The sequence below is a fragment of the Rutilus rutilus genome, assembly GCF_951802725.1.
Source record: "Rutilus rutilus genome assembly, chromosome: 11".
In the NCBI taxonomy this organism is placed as follows: domain Eukaryota; kingdom Metazoa; phylum Chordata; class Actinopteri; order Cypriniformes; family Leuciscidae; genus Rutilus; species Rutilus rutilus.
The window spans coordinates 19,562,449-19,578,235 of record NC_140216.1 but is presented as its reverse complement, the minus strand read 5'-3'; the positions used below and the strand labels follow the sequence as shown (position 1 = coordinate 19,578,235).

Sequence of the window (15,787 nt, the reverse complement as noted above, 5' to 3'; positions counted from 1 at the left end):
ATTATCATAAACTTTTCATTAACTTTAGTAGGCTGTACTAGGCTACAACAAGGGAATTGTAATTGGTTGCTTTTTCTGCAGAGAGCCGATCTTTGTTGATGTGTCAATTGTTTCATCGATAGTTTGTTGGTAAAGGGTGAGAGACCTTGCGAGCCACATGATTTTTGCCAAAGAGCCAGAGATGTGGCTCGGGAGCCGAATACAGATCTTCTTCTTCTTCTATTACAGAATGTCTTATCAGTATATAGACAACAACGGAACAGTTTTTCGGCATGATTTGCGCTCCGTTTGTCTTCCGCTTCGTGTTGCTTAATGGCGGGCGCTTGTTTGTTTTACCCTTCGCCGCGTTGCTATGCGCGCGCAGTGCATTATGGGAGTAAAAGTCCCGGATGTCCGACCTCGAGAATACCTGGTTATGATGATATTCAAATCATCCTCCGTGTTATAAGAGGATGCCAACTGAACGCAGTCTGTAAAAGTTCTTTGACAGTTTAATAAAAAAATTCTAAGAGCCATCGTAGAGAGCAATCCACTTTTCCACGTTACCGGAGACAAAAAACCTGCATGAGTACAAACGGGATGAGATGACACAGCATGACACAGCACTGACATCACAACCAACGTATAAAAGCATCATTGACTCTAAAGTTTTACGCTTGCCTATGTACATGCCAACGTAAAATTACGATCTCATTCACGAACAAATGTTACGTGTGACGTTTGCATAGGTATTTGCTTACCTAACAGCACATCATCCCTCACGGAAAGAAATGTCGTCTGATGTTTATATATAGCCGTTTCTCAATATGCGTTCTTGTCTGTACTTGTGTTCTTGTGGACTTGTGAAACGTCATCAGTCGCTGCCCAAGTACTGTTCCAATTCAAAGTTCACATCTAGCCAAGTCCAGTTCAAATCCCCGGATGTCTTCTTAATCCGCCCCTTTTACCGAGGATGCATCGAGAGGTGACTTGTGCGGACTTGAGACAGCCAGGTATCCCAGAATGCATCTCACACCAACCAGCAAGCGTCAATAGCAGAGGAGAAACCCCGCGTAATTTAAAAATACTGCTGTAATTGTGTCACGAAATGTAGTTTTAAGAGTATTTCAGGCGAGAATGTAGTTGTTTAAAGCTCAAATCTTTGGTTTATTTATAAAGATAGCGCCTATTTGAAAATTTGATCTGACGTTTTCGGAGTTGTGAGATCCAGGCAATCGGACGCTCGGCGCTCATGTACCCCGCCGAGAACAGCCTTTCCTCGGCTAGTGCTGCTGACTGCCACTGGCTCGGATGTCTCTAGTCTAGTGGTTTAACATGAGATATAAATCGTCTTGTGTATATCTAACGGGCGATTTATTTATTTATTTTATTTGTCTCATTAATCTATAATTTGTTTGTTCCCTGGCAAAACGTTAAGCTGAGGGCAAAGTGAAGTTTCATAGCTTTATTTAGTCTATTTAAACTTTAACTTTAACGTTGTAGCCTAGAGAGCTGACTTATGTTTGACTGAATCGTTTGCTTTATTATTGTATAGCTTCTTATACCTTTTAGGCTACTTATACTTTTATAATGGCTATTATTGATCATTAAAACTGACATTTAACAAAAAAGGTTGTCATTTTATTTTATATATTTAAAACATATAAAATATTTTATTATACATGTTGCCTACATTCTCTTCACTGTATGTACATATATAATAAAATAAAATGACACAACCCTGTCTCTTTTTGCTAAATGTTAGTTTTAATGGTCAATATTATAATGTTTTTTTATTTATCATATATAAAAAATAAAATAAAAAAAAAGAGTCAGAGTTGTGCTTTATATTTCGTATTGTTATAAATATGCAGTGAAGATAATCAATTGCGTTGCCTCAACCACATTTGTGTGGCCATTATGTTTAAGATTTTTTTAAATTAAAATGAAAAGAGGCAGAGTGGTGGTTTATAACATATTTTGTTTTATTTGTAGCCTAGATATACATAAAGAGATAACCGGAGTAGCCAGAGCGAGCTGAGTGACGCTATCAAGTACGCTGCTATTCCATTTCAGAATTATCGGACTTGTGTCCTCCCGTCCTCGGGAGTTCGTTCTCCTGAGTCGAACTTGTCAAGTCCGAACTACCAAGGACTCAAGTCCGAACTTTGCATACTTGGTATTGAGAAACGGCTTATGTATACAGCAACGTGCCATCGCATCACAAATGCAAATGAAATCCTAAATAGAGCAACGCTATTGGCTGTTGTGCGGTCTGACGCGACACCCGAACATATACTTCGTATTTACGCGTACAAACTGTGCGTGTTAATGCGTCCAAATTTCACGCGTTGCATATAATAGATATTAGGCTTGTTTGAGATGAGCAAAATCTGCGCAGAATCGATCACCGGTGATCACCGCGAGATGCATGCCGGTTAGAAATGTGTCCGAGTGCGGTCCGCCTTGCTCTGATGTCATGCTGACGTACGTCAAAAATCTCTCGCGAGCGCAAGGCGCACGTGCCGGATTCTGCAGTCGAGCGCAGTTGCTCTCCACCGACTGCGCTGATCAAAAGCATGATGGGAAACGACTCACTGACGACACAGCTTAATGCTCATTGGTTTAAACAACTGTGATGTATTGTTGTCTTTTAAAATGTTTGATTTTAAAACTCTAATATCATGTTTTATGTGTATAGCCTATGTTATGTGTGAATATTCCCAAACTATCTGACAGTGCGATCTCTTTGAGTTATGCAATTTAATTGTTTATAAAAAAAATAAAAAAAAATAAAAACACATATGTCTGTATTAAAGAAAAAAAATATTGATAAACATGTATTTGGAATGGAATTAAATAACAAGTACTTTGGGTGTCTTGTTCATTTGATTTATTTTCATATAGAAGCAACAGAACTTAAATTCCATCCAGTTTATTGGCAACACTGTGCACGAGCGTGAATCCCGCGAATCCCGCGATATCCATCTTTGATCTCACAGGTGTCTGATCCACTGCGTGAAGAGAGAACTGTCCTGCTTGCCTGCGCTTTTTTCACTCCTCCCCTCACTGCAGCCGCCTACTCTCGACTACATTTCAGGCGAGGCAAGGCGCATCTCAAACAAGCCTATTGTCACCAACGGCGTTCCATAATTTTGAACTTTGACCGCGGCGTGCGCGTGAGCACGCCAATGATGCGCACCGCTGCGCTTGCGCTTTGGTCGACGCAGCAACAAAACGTCCTTGCGCGGCGCAAGCCATTGAGATTAATGGGTTTTATAGCGCAGCGCCGCGCATACCGCGTCCTGTGTGAAAGGCCCATTAGTCATCGCGCGCCGGTGACAACAGCATTTTTTTATATATATAAAAAAAAAGACGGCCTAGAGTTAGGTGGTGGACGGCAAATTCACATTTAAATGTAAGTATTATGTTTTCATTTACTCAAATAGCTAGTGAAACCTGAGTTAAAAGCCACAAGTAACTCCTTCGTCACCATTGCGTGGCTTCATTTGTCAGGTGGTCTGAGGCAAAACTTGTGCTAATGTTTAATAATTGTTTCAGGGAGCAAGGAGCAGACAGCCCAATTTATTAAATTGCAATTTAAAAAAAAATAAACTAAATTAATTAAATTAAAATGTATTGTAATATTTGCACTAGTCTGTCTAACTTGTGTAAATTAGAAATATCACTCACCCTATAAAGCCCACAAACATAAAAGCAGTAGATAAGGTAATGGGGTTTCACTTTTTTATGTGTTTTTGTAGTGCTGTCATGCAAGCTATGTCTACAAAGGTTTTAACTTTTAACCAAATTTGAGTATTCATAAATATGATTTCTGAATATGAATATGATTTTAAAAATACAAAGTAAGAAAGTTGAGATCACATCTTTGCTGAAATGTATTGTGCTGTTGTTAATAAGCCATGGTTAATTTGCTCTGCCTTAGGATTGCACGTGTCCTGAGACGGGTGAGGGTGTGAGTGGGAACCCACTGCTGAAACTTGGCCCTGGTTCGTCCTCATGGATGAGGTGTTGGGACAGAGGCATTGCACCAACCCCCCTGTTGTCATTGCCTCAATCCCTGAGGACAGACCAGGGCCGAGTTCAGCAGTGTGTGACCAAGAAGAGGAAGAGCCAGGGGCAGCACCAGCATCAGCATCAGCACCAGCACCAGCATCAGCACCAGCACCACGAAGAAGGCGAGACAGAGAGGACGAGTTTTTGGACTTGATTAGAGAAGACATGGGACTGCACAGGAGAGTAGGGAGAGAATGGACAGGCTGTTTTCTTCTTGAAAGAATGATTGAGAAATATATACAGTATATATTCTTGTTTAACTCTTTTTCACTTATATTTTTTAAAAGGGGGAAAAAAATCTGTACATTTTTTTTTTTTTTATGCAACTTTAAATGTGTAAATAAAAGAGAATTCATTGCTCTGGACATTGTTTATTTTTGTAATGACAGTCATAATTTCTACATGAAACAAATTCTTCTATACCTTTTTTCCCCCAACTATTAACAACATACGTTAAACATATCAAAATCAACATAAACATTTAAATTTACAGTACATAAAATAAGAAAAAAATGATGTAGACTTTTATTCAGCTGAGTGGGAGACCCTGGTGTGCTGCTGGACCGGGATGGGCTCCACAATAGAGACCCTGGTAAGGCCATGGTGGGATGGTGGGACATCATCTGGGATGCTCTCCAGAGTGTTTGACTGCATATTTCCACTATCCACTAAGTTGTCTACCAACAGGTTTGCAGGGCTAACTCATGGAATAAATATTGAGATACTTTATTACACTAAAGTACTTTTAATAATCACTAATACCACATTGGGGGAAAACTACTAGTCATATATTTCAAACCTTAGTTAAGCAAAATTATCTTGCATACTCTAATATACTTAAGGTATCAAGAGTAAAAGTAAAGGAATTCTGCAGGAAAAAAACCTTGTCAGGGTTTTTATGATGGTTCTGCTTTTATATTACTGCATATGTTGCATTTTACTTCTGAATATTTTCAAGGTTGATACATTTAAACTATATACTTTTGTGTAGTTTAATGTAAAACAATGCATCATATTGTAAAATAACAATTTTGTAGTGTTGCTGTCCTGTGTGGGAAAATTACTTAGAGTATTAACGAAGTATGTAGTTCCTTACATATCACCACTGGTTATTTTGAAAATTAAAGTAACAAAATGTAGGCCTATTGTCACAATATTAACAAATTGTTGCTAACTACAGCTCCGTCCCATTTCAAAGGGCGCATCTGAAGCGCTCGGACCGGTCTAGCCTACGGAGGATTGTTCTTGTCGCCTAGCAACAGTGACTGACAGCTGCCGATGACGAGCGAGAGTAACATTCGTACTGGACTTTTTATATTCAACTGGTTTTTATATTCAAATAGGGTTGAAAACCTGTGTAAATATATTTACCATGGTTTATTTATGTGCATTATAAAAAGAATACACTAGCCTACAAAATCACATCAAGGTAAGATATAAATCAACATTTGAATCTTCAGCTAAGCCGAAAGTATGACCTGAAACACCCGTACCATGTCCTCCAGTAAAATATAAAACATAAAAATGACAATAGCCAATTCTGGCTCCATAGCTGTTTACTTAATTATATCAAATGAATTGTCAGGTGCCTGGAGCGGTAATCGGGAACACCTGGCTGCGCAATTAGGAAATCCTACGAAGGCTACATGGTGCGTCGTTTGGAGGACGCATAGGCTACATCATTTGAAGTCCGCGGCCTTCGAAGGATGCAGCCTTTACATTGGGACACAGCTATAATCTGCAAGCTGACCGCATGGAATATAACTACTAATGTGTTTCCTGATCAGACTGCATCATGTGATAAAATCAACCAATGAAAGCAATGTAAGAATTATATATGAACACAATGAATTACTTCTAGATGACCACTAGGGGGAGAAAGTAACAAACTAAATGCAAAGTATTCTTACAGAACATGACAATTTTGCTATTGATTAGTTTAACTGTTACAGTAATAAATTAGGAGACATTAGGCTACCTATTAAGCCTTTCAGCAGCCTACAATAAAGTAAAAAAGATTTTGGCACCATAAAATAATCCCCAAACAGCTGTAAATATCCAACAAAAAATATTTAATTTATATATATATATATATATATATAATCACTGTTTGTAAACTACATTGGCACAATCATAAGAGATGAACAAAGTCAAAAGTTATTTGCGAGCGAACACAAAGTTTCTATTTCAAATAAATGCTGTTCTTTTGAACTTTCTATTCATCAAAGAATCCTGAAAAAAAAAAAAAAAAAGTACACAAGCTAGTAGCCTACGTGGGACAGATATGTGGTCCCATTTAGAGCTCTAGTAATATGGATTTGGAAATCTAAAAAAGCGTACATGTATATTTGGATCAGGGTATATATCCAGGGCCCAGTTTTCAAAAGTAATCTAGAGGGATTTCGGATCACAGATTGGATCAAATCTTGGAAATTGGTTTTTCAAAAGCAAAAGAGGGATTCCGAACTAAGATCAGAGCATGTAATCCGATCTTACATTTGATCTGGATCAAACCTGCCCTTTGGGTTTTTCAAAACTTTGAACTCGGTTTGGGATCTATTTGATCCAATAAAACAGGATTATCCTGATCCCATCAGAAGGGTGGATTCAGTTGTGATTTTTTTTAAGTGAATGATCACAAAATCAATGTTTACTGATGATACATTTCTTCATATTTGAAGCATATATGAAGCATGTCACATCTAATGAGATTTGGTAAAAAAAAAAAAATCTCAAAGCTATCAGCTGTCAAATAAATGTCACTGTTGCTCACAGCTCTATAATTCCACAGTATTTTAATGGCAATGAAAACAACAAATATACTCAGTCATTCAGTTGCCTAATTAAAAGTAATTTCTCACAATTGCATCTCTAATTCGCTCCGTGCACAAAATGGCGACCGTTGACGTTTCGAACTTGAGTGTGTGGGCCAGTACTTCCGGTGAAAACTTCCGGTGATCTGACAGCGAGAGCGGGAGGCCCAATATTATGAAGCTGCAGACTCGGAGCCTGCATCTACAGTCCCGCACCCAGAGTCCCGCATTCTCAGACCCCTCGTTTTTAGAGACAGCGCCTCCTGCTGTTCCGAAGATCGTATAACACCCTTATCCAAATGCCATTGAAAACAATAGGATGCAACATTACGGTCTCATTTAATTTAAAGTTATCCAAATAAATATTTGCGTTCCCTGCTTAATGCATGTGCCAAAAAAACTCATTGTGTTCTCTGACTAACAAATTACCCAGTAGTTATTTTTTGAGCGTGGGTGTAATTGAAATAAAATTACTGATGGAAGGGATACAAAAGTAGTATTAACATATACCATGTGTCACTTTTGGGTTGATATTTGATTGATTTATGACCGCCTGTCACTCATGATTGACAGGGAATCCATGTGTCGAAAACAGGGTCTCTGATTTACGGTGTCAAGCTTGGTGAGATTTGCTTCCTGGGTAACTGGCTCCTTCCAGTCTGTTGGGGGTAAACTGTTGCTGATTGTATTTTCCTTTGATTGTTGGGGGTGAAATTCACCCAAGCAAGTATTACGCAATGTTGACACCCTGAGTGTCAAAATCTTTGCTGGTTGATCAATAGGGTAGCCTATATGTTAATTGAGTCAGAAATATTTGAGTCAAGACATTCAGGAATACCATTACACCTACAAAACACTGGCTATATTCATTAAAATAATATGTCTGGAGATGTTTTAAGAACAACTGTGTGTGTGTGTGTGTGTGTGTGTGTGTGTGTGTGTGTGTGTGTGTGTGTGTGTGTGTGTGTGAGCACCTCAGTAGTAGCTGAACTATAGGTTTATGTTAATGCCTAAGACAAAGAATCAGACACGTTCATCAAGCCAAAGAGTCCTATACCCACACACCCCATACTATATTCTTCTCAATAAGAAAAGGTGTAGTTGTTGATGTTTTTTTTCTAGAACATCTGTATCTGTTTCCTGATGCCAATAGGATCAGTGTTAAAAAATACAAAGAATCAAAACATTTATCTAACTCACAGTGAAGGTGTTTACGAGTGGAACTGGCGGGGGAAGAGTGCATCCTAAATGGGGTTTGTTAATGGTTTTACGACAGTTGCTTAGGCTAGATGTTTAAAGAATGACACTTCATCAAAAGCTTTCTGGTGATTCTCTGGGCTCGCACACAAAAACATCTTTTTAGTGTATATAAATTTGTTTGTTACTTTTGTTATTTTAGTATTTTTTACAGAAAATGTTTTAGTTTTTAACCCTGCCCATACTGTGTGTGTGTGTGTGTGTGTGTGTGTGTGTGTGTGTGTGTGTGTGTGTGTGTGTGTTGCAAAACAACAAATTACATATTTTTACTTAAATTCTGGGTAAAATAAAATGCATAGGGATTTTAAACATTCAAACATTTATACTTTTTTTTTTTTTTTTGCCACAAAAAGCAATGAAAGTTGCCCCTTTTCTTTAAATAAAACTTTTACTTTATTTTATTTTTTTAAACAGACTGATGACCAGCATCTTTTATTAGAACTGTAGCCAAACAGTTTCCTCACATGAGTAAAACACAATTTTCACTTAGAAAACTGTTTAAATGTATAACTGAACCTTTTTTCTTTTGACAAACCTACATTTCAAATTATAGCTGAGGTGTGTAACAACCACAAGGGATACATGTTGATTCCATGTTTCAGTGCAAACATGCAATATTCAAGAAATCTAATCTTTCAGAACACAATACTTTGTGTTGAGTGATCCAGACAAAGCTTCATGATAGAAAATATCATGGAAGTCACTAGCACTTCACAACATCAAGCACAAAATTAAAGAGAAGAGCTTAAAAAAAAAAGATTAGGTAATATCAAGGTTCTATGGTTCTATTAAAGCGACACAATATATAGTTATATATATTTGTGTGTGTGTGTGTCTGTGTAAATAGTTGTGCTAAACTCTGTGTGTGTATTTTTACACGCTATCATATTTTGTCAGGGCAAAGTTTCACACTCGTGACTAACTTACAAACATAATCTTTATACAGGGTTACTATATGTGTGTCCGAAATATCTGTAAAATTCAAAAGACCAAATCAGTAAGAAAAGAGGGCTCAGCATACATTAAAAAGTAACATTTATAATAAATACACAAAATCCATTCGTGAGCAATTGTGAAAGTTTGTACATTTTGTTTTGTAAGTGATGTTTTTATCACTCCACTAGTGTTAGTCACTTTATTCAGATAGCACTATTTTGTTTGTTGGACTCTTCTTTGGGAACTGTCAACATTCAGTGTTTATAGGAATAAATGCAAATTAAGAATTTAAGTGAAAGTCTTTCTGTTTGAGAGTGTTTGACTAAATTGATATTTCTTTTAGTGCAACTTTACAGCTACAGTATCAATGATTTCGGATTACACAAAGCATTAACACGAAAAGTAAGTTATGCTGTTTTACACTTAATCTGTTACAACTGAATCACATCTGACTATTACACTGAGAACTGCACTTTCATTTAAGATTGAGGCTGGCAAACCCTGCAGATAAAATAAAAAAAATTACGTGTGTAGAAATTCACCATGTAAATTCAAGACCCCAAATCACTAAGAAAATAAGTTACGCCATACAAACATCATTTATGATGCATACAGAATGTAGAAAACGTACTCGGTTACTAACATAACCTCTGTTCTCTCTAGAGAGGGAACGAGTATTGCGTAAGCTAGCTTACGCTGCGGGAAAGTCTCCTTTCACGAGATACTGAAGCCAAAAAATATCCTAATTTTTTAAAACTTGTCAACGCAGTGCGGCAGCCTGCAGACCTAGGGCAAGCGAGTCGCGTGCCCATTGGCTGCTCTGCGGCAACTGCAGCAGCCTATGGCTGAGCCTTGCGCGTGACGTCACGTCCAATGAGCGCGCTTGGCGCGCTTAGTGCGTCACAGCCCGTCATTAGGGGTGTGGCTTAGCGTATATAAGCAAGGAACAGAGGCTGCTTCGCTGGTTTCTGTCGCATGAAGCGAAAATGAGCTCGTGGCGAGAGCACGGCGGGTTACGCAATACTCGTTCCCTCTCTAGAGAGAACAGAGGTTACGTTAGTAACCGAGTACGTTCTCTTACGAGAGGTTCTCTCGTATTGCGTAAGCTAGCTTACGCTGCGGGAACACCTTGTCAACGCCGTGCGCGCGCCCAGCATCCTGAATGAATTCCCATGGGGAGCCCAGGGGACGCGAAGCGGAGCTGGGCGGCCAAGATACCACAGTACATAAGCACATAATATGGGGCAGGGAGCGGCACAGCCGGTCCAACTAACACTTCCATATAGTGTAGCTCAACCAGTAGAGCTAAATCAGCAGCGTAGCCCGCGCACAGACAGTGGGCTGGCTTACGCGAGACTTAGACTGATAGCACTTTGGCCTGCAAAGCGGGAACTTCCAGGTTGTAAAACCTAACAAATGTGGAGGGGGAGGCCCAGCCTGCCGCTGCACAAATGTCATGAATGGGAATCCCACTGGACCACGCCCACGATGAGGCCATGCCTCTGGTGGGGTGTGCCCGAATGCCCAAGGGGCACTGCAGGTTTTTAGATGCGTAAGCAGCTGCGATAGCATCGACTATCCATCTGGACAGGGTGTGTTTCGAGGCGGCGAGACCCTTGGTGCGCCCACCAAACGAAACAAAAAGCTGCTCTGAACGCCTGAAGGCGGCGGAGCGCGAAATATAGCTTCTCAGCGCCCTAACTGGGCAGAGGAGGTGACTATCTGCCTCGCAGCCAGTATTCGGCAGGGCTGAAAGGGAAATGACCTGCGCTCTGAAGGGAGTGCCCAAAATTTTGGGACGTACCCATGCCTCGGTCTGAGAATAACTTTAGAGTCATTGGGTCCGAACTCGAGGCACGCAGCGTTAGTGGATAACGCGTGAAGGTCTCCCACACGTTTTACTGAAGACAGTGCTATCAGAAAAACGGTTTTGAGCGTGAGGTATTTCATATCCACAGTTTCTAAGGGTTCAAAGGGATGTGCTTTCAGTGCGTCTAAGACCAGTGAAAGATCCCACATAGGAACCGAAGGGGGTCGCGGGGGGTTCATCCTCCTCGCTCCTCTAAGGAAGCGGATGACAAACTCGTTCCTTCCTAATGCGCGGCCCGGCTCTGAAACAGAGAGCGCTGAAATGGCCGCGACATAAACTTTGAGCGTGGAGGGGGACCTGCCCGCGTCCAGTAGCTCTTGAAGGAAGCACAATACTTGCGAGACCCCACATGTCTGTGGATTGAGCCCTTTGGTAGTGCACCATTTGTTAAACACAGACCATTTAGACGTGTAGAGCCGCCTCGTGGAGGGGGCTCTAGATTGTATGATCGTGTTCATCACCCCTTCTGGTAGATCAGCATGTAATTGTTGAGGCTCCACGCATGCAGAGACCAGTGCTCTGGGTGGGGATGCCAAATCGAGCCGCGGGCTTGAGAGAGAAGGTCTCTCCGCACCGGAATCGGCCAAGGGGCTGAGTCTGCCAATTGTATGAGTTCCGGGAACCAAGCTTGGTTCTCCCAGAACGGGGCTATGAGGAGCACTGTGTGGCGCGCTTTCCTGACTCTCTCGATGACCTGAGGCAGCAGAGAGACTGGTGGAAACGCATATAGCGGGCCGCTGGGCCAAGACTGGGCCAGCGCGTCCTCGCTCTTCGAAAAGAACGCTGGGCAGTGTGCGTTGTCTTTTGACGCAAAGAGGTCGACTTTCGCTCTGCCAAAGCGGCGCCACAGCGACTGGACTGTTTGGGGGTGTAGAGACCACTCCCCAGGGGGAACGTTGTCCCTGGACAGTCTGTCGGGACCCTCGTTCAGATGGCCAGGCACATGCGATGCTCTCAGAGAGCGCAGGGAGTGCTGAGCCCATACGAGGAGGCGTTCCGTCAGGGCGCAGAGTTGCTTTGATCTGACACCGCCCTGGCGGTTCACATAGGCCACTACTGAAGTGTTGTCCGTGCGGACTAGAACATGGTGACCATGGAGGAAAGGGAGGAAGTGCATGAGCGCTTTCTCGACCGCGAGCATCTCTAGACAGTTTATGTGTAGGAGATTCTCCTGGTCTGACCAGTGGCCAAAGACCGGTCTGCCTTCGAAGAGCGCTCCCCAACCTAGGTTGGACGCGTCTGTCGAGACAACTTTCCGGTGTGAAACCACTCCCATATTCACTCCCGTGTGATACCATTCGGCTGCTAGCCAGGGCTGCAGGGCTGAGACACAGACCTGAGTCACTCTGATTAGCGAGCCGCCGGTCGCCCAGGCTCGATGGGATACGCGCGTTCTCAGCCAGCGTTGAAGCGGGCGCATGCGCAGTAAACCCAGCTGAAGCACTGCTGCAGCTGAGGCCATATGCCCCAGAATGCGCTGAAATGCCTTCAGGGGAACCCGGTTGCCTTCTTTGAAGGATGCAGCGAGGCGCTGGATGCGGCGCGCGCGCTGCTCCGACAATCTGGCCGTCATCGCCACCGAGTCCAGATCTATTCCGAGAAAGGAAATCGACTGCCGGGGCGAGAGCGAGCTCTTGGTCCAGTTGACCGCCAGGCCTAGACCCTCCAGGTGGTCGAGTAGCGCTGTTCTGTGAGACACAAGTTCTGTCTCGACTGCGCTAGAACGAGCCAATCGTCCAAGTAGTTCAGAATTCGCATTCCCTGACTCCTCAGGGGAGCGAGAGCCGTGTCCATGCATTTCGTAAATGTACGGGGTGCTAAAGACAGGCCGAACGGCAGGACTGTGTATTGATAAGCTCGACCGTCGAAGGCGAATCTCAAAAATGGCCTGTGACGGGGAGTTATCTGGATCTGGAAATAAGCGTCTTTCAGATCGAGAGAGATAAACCAGTCTCCTGGGCGAATTTGCGCGAGGATCTGTCTGGTTGTAATCATCCTGAACGGCCGTCTCATGAGAGCCTTGTTCAGATGTCTCAGATCTAAAATAGGTCTTAATGCTCCGTCCTTCTTGGGAACGAGGAAGTAACGGCTGTAAAAGCCTGACTCGCTCAGGGAAGGATGCACCTGTTCTATGGCCCCTTTTCGCAGCAGCTTTGATATCTCTGCTTGAAGCAGATGTGCTGTTTCCAAACTCACTTTCGTTTCCGTCTGTGCTAGAAAGCGCGGAGGGCAACGAGCAAATTGGAGCGAATAACCGTGTCTTATGGTGTTGAGCACCCATTCTGACGCGCCCTGAATAGCCTCCCATGCCTTTGCATGCATGGCTAGGGGTCGAATGGTCTCTGGGTTCAGATCGCCGCGTTGCGCGGGATGGGGAACCTGTATCAGAGAAGACGGGGCGGCGCGCGCGCCGCCGATGCTCGGACACGAGGGCAGAAGAACAGGGCTGGCCGACTGTGCAGAATTTAGTAGCTCGATCTCGGACGATGGAGCGTGAACTGCTGTCAAACAACCCAGGCGCGAGAGCGGCGTGGGGATTATGGTGTCTGAAAGTGGGCGCGCGTGCTCGTGAGCTGGCGCGGGATTTGCACTTATGACACGGCCAGTGTTTGGGGGCTTTATGGGGTTTGCAACCTGTCTGGCAGAGTGAGCAGTGGGCAGGTGTGAGCACAGGGCTGTGGGCACATTTCCTACACTTGATACTCGAGCGGAAAGTTTCCGCTTTAAGAGATAGCGCTCTGGACGCGTTGCCATGGGAACCTGGTCTGTGTGAGGCAGTGAGCACACGGGAGTGGGCACTTTTTCTACACTTAATACCCCTGCGGCTTGAGCCGTGGCAATTTGAGGTAACAGAGTGACAGAGCGAGCAGCGAGTAGTTGTGAGCACGGAAGTGTGGGCACATTTACTACATTTAGTACTCGAGCGGTGTGAGGCCGCTTTATGAGAGAGCGCTCTGGGCGCGTTACCATGGGGATTGTACTTGTGTGAGGCAGTGAGCACATGGGTGTGGGCACATTTTCTACACTTAAAGCACTTATACTCTTTTTGAGATTTATCTGGGTCGCCGTGAAAACGGCGTTTGTGTGCAGGCGAGCGAGTGTTAATACTGGCTCGTTGGCTGCGGTGTGTGCTGCTGCAGTAGCCTGAACATAGGGGACTGACAGAGCTGTGCGTTTTGATGGCGGTCCGGCCGTAGCGGGACTCAACCATCTTTTCCTCCTTGCGGATGCTAGGAGGACTTCGCGGGCTCGGGCTTCAACGCGATCTTGGGCCGCGGGCCGCGGGCCCCGTGGGGGCGGCGGTCTGTGACGGCTGGTCGAGCGCGACCTGGGGCGATTGCCCTGGCGTCGCTGCGAAGCGCTGGGGGGCCTGGAAGAGCGCTGGTTAGAGCTGCGCACAGGAGGCTGCGTTTGAGGGCGGCCTGTGGCTGAGCTCGAACGGCGGGGCAGGAAGAGGTCCATCGCCTGCGACGCCTTCTGCACTTCAGAGAACCGATCCACAATTCCGCTGACTGCAGGGCCAAAGAGGCCGGTGGGCGAGAGTGGTGCGTTCAGAAACACAGCGCGCTCTGACTCACTCATGTCCGCGAGCGTCAACCATAGATGTCTGTCGATGACGGTGAGCGCGGCCATGGATCTGCCGATGGCTTGAGCAGCGGTCTTGGTAGCGCGCAGCGCGAGATCCGTAGCGCTGCGCAGATCGGTAAAGGCAGACTGATCCGAGCCCTTCTCATCCAGTTCACGGAGGAGGTCGGCTTGAAGGATCTGAAGGATAGCCATTGAGTGCAGGGCGGAAGCAGCCTGGCCGGAGGCGGCGAAAGCGCGGCCGGCGAGAGCTGAGGTGGTCCTGCAGGCTTTAGACGGCAGGGCAGACTTTGAGCGCCATCTAGCAGACGGCGGGCAAAGGTGCGTTGCCACAGCATCCTCAATGCCGTTATAGCCGTTCTCGGCGGCTCCGTCCACCTGGGAGAGAGCCGAGGAGACTGGCGGGCGGAGTCTGGTGGAGAACGGAGCGTTCCAGGACTTAGAGAGCTCGGCGTGGAGCTCAGGCAGGAAGGGTGCTGACCTAGAGGCAGGCGCAGGGCGGCGGCTAGGCAGAAAAAACCCGTCAAGGCGATTGGGCTCCGGCTCCTTAGGTGGGGACCAATCCAGTCCCATTCTCTCGACCGCTAAAGTGAGGAGGCGGAGAAGCTCTGCGTCAACACTAGCGCGGGTTCGAGAAGACTCCAGAGTCGAGGGGGCGGAGCGGTGAGAGCCCGACCACTCCTCGCTGTCGGACGCGAGCAGAGAGCAGCTGTCAGCGGCATCATCTGCATCGTCCCCCAGGGCGACGGCAGTGCGGGCAGTGGCCGGCCGCTGCGCGTCGGTGAAGGGTGGGGGGGAAGGAGAGAGCGAGGCTCGCGGGAGAGGTTCCGGCGAGCGCTCAGCTGTAGCGTCCAGTTCCGGCGGCCTTTGAGAGCGACGTTTCTTCTTTCGTGGCCCGGAAGAAGCGGCCGGAGAAGGTGGAGTTCCTTCAAAGTTAGCGAGTCGAGCCCGTAGGGTCGACATCGGTAACTCCTCACACTGTTCGCAGCCGCCCTCGGAGAGAGCGCGAACAGCGTGGTCAAAACCCAGGCAGAGAGCGCACAGCACGTGGCGGTCTCCGTCGCTGAGCGAGGCTCTGCACGAGCCACAGGATGTGCGAGGCATTTGAAACAACGCCTCGCGCTCTTTTAGATGCAAGTGTGTCGCGGCGGACACACACACAAACACAGAGCAGAAAAGGATATATATGCCGGATGGCGCAGCAGGCAGGGAAGGCTGAAGGCGGCGAGCGGCCGGCGTCCTCAGGCTGAGATCCTCGGCGTGCTGGTCG

The 15,787-nt window shown here is 45.3% G+C and overlaps 1 long non-coding RNA gene across 1 annotated transcript; it reads left to right on the top strand.

Moving 5' to 3' along the window:
* Positions 1 to 2,993: 2,993 nt before the first annotated feature.
* LOC311299994 lies at positions 2,994 to 4,421 on the top strand. Its single transcript, XR_014629217.1, has 2 exons — positions 2,994 to 3,397; positions 3,926 to 4,421. It is a non-coding gene; the product is annotated as an uncharacterized lncRNA (long non-coding RNA).
* The last annotated feature ends 11,366 nt before the right edge of the window (positions 4,422 to 15,787 follow it).